This window comes from Arachis duranensis, chromosome 7, assembly GCF_000817695.3.
Source record: "Arachis duranensis cultivar V14167 chromosome 7, aradu.V14167.gnm2.J7QH, whole genome shotgun sequence".
Classification (NCBI taxonomy): domain Eukaryota; kingdom Viridiplantae; phylum Streptophyta; class Magnoliopsida; order Fabales; family Fabaceae; genus Arachis; species Arachis duranensis.
Genome location: NC_029778.3, coordinates 24,720,699 through 24,722,457, shown reverse-complemented (window position 1 = coordinate 24,722,457; position 1,759 = coordinate 24,720,699).

Genomic DNA, 1,759 nt, shown 5'->3' with positions numbered 1-1,759 from the left:
GCCTAACTGAGATTTACAAGATGACCATAGCTTGCTTCATACCAACAATCTCTGTGGGATCGACCCTTACTCACGTAAGGTTTATTACTTGGACGACCCAGTACACTTGCTGGTTAGTTGAACGGAGTTGTGATAACAACTGGTGCCACAATAATGATTTCATACAACTTAAAGAACAGTGATCACAATTTCGTCCACCATCCTTCTTACTCCTTTCTATGGCAAGCTGTATGTAGGGCATCACCGTTGTCAATGGCTACATCCCATCCTCTCAGTGAAAAAGGTCCAAATGCTCTGTCACGGCATGGCTAATCATCTGTCAATTCTCGATCATGTCGGAATAGAGTCCCTTGATTCTTTTGCGTTTGTCATCACGCCCAATAATCGCGAGTTTGAAGCTCGTCACAGTCATTCAATCCCTGAATCCTACTCGGAATACCACAGACAAGGTTTAGACTTTCCGGATTCTCATGAACTTCGCCATCAATTCTAGCTTATACTACAAAGATTCTGATTAAGGAATCCAAGAGATATGCGCCCGGTCTAAGGTAGAATGGAGGTGGTTGTCAGTCACGCGTTCATAGGTGAGAATGCTGATGAGTGTCACGGATAATCACATTCATCATGGTGAAGTGCAACGAATATCTTAGAACAGGAATAAACTGAATTGAATAGAAAATAGTAGTAATTGCATTAAAACTCAAGGTACAGCAGAGCTCCACACCCTTAATCTATGGTGTGTAGAAACTCCACCGTTGAAAATACATAAGTGCTAGTGGTCCAGGCATGGCCGAATGGCCAGCCCCCAAAACGTGATCAATAGTCTCCTAAGATGAACAATAGAATAAAACCGAGACCAAAGATGTGTGGTCAAAAGACCGAATGGTCAAAGACTATATTGTCAAAGACGTCTAATACAATAGTAAAATGTCCTATTTATACTAGACTAGCTACTGGGGTTTACAGAAGTAAGTAATTGATGCAGAAATTCACTTCCAGGGCCCACTTGGTGTGTGCTTGGGCTGAGCTTGAGTTTTACACGTGCAGAGGCTTCTTTTGGAGTTGAACGCCAAGTTGTAACGTATTTTTGGCTTTCTACTCTGGTTCGTGACGTGTTTCTGGCGTTTGACTCCAGAATGCAGCATGGAACTGGCGTTGAGCGCCAGTTTGCGTCATCTAATCTCGAACAAAGTATAGACTATTATATATTACTGGAAAGCTCTGGATGTCTACTTTCCAAATCTATTAAGAGCGCGCCAATTGAAGTTTTGTAGCTCCAAAAAATCCATTTCGAGTGAAGGGAGGTCAGAATCCAACAGCATCAGCAGTCCTTTGTCAGCCTCCTTATTAAAGTTTTGCTCAGGTCTCTCAATTTCAGCCAGAAATTATCTGAAATCACAGAAAAATACACAAACTCATAGTAAAGTCCAGAAATGTGAATTTAGCATAAAAACTAATGAAAACAACCCTAAAAGTAGCTAGATCCTACTAAAAACTACCTAAAAATAATGTCAAAAAGCGTATAAATTATCCGCTCATCACAACACCAAACTTAAATTATTGCTTGTCCCCAAGTAACTGAAAATCAAATAGGATATAAAGAAGAGAACATACTATAAATCTCAGAATATCAATGAATATTAGTTCTAATTAGATGAGCGGGACTTGTAGCTTTTTGCTTCTGAACAGTTTTGGCATCTCACTTTATCCTTTGTAGTTTAGAATGATTTGCATCTATGGGAACTTAGAATTTCAGATA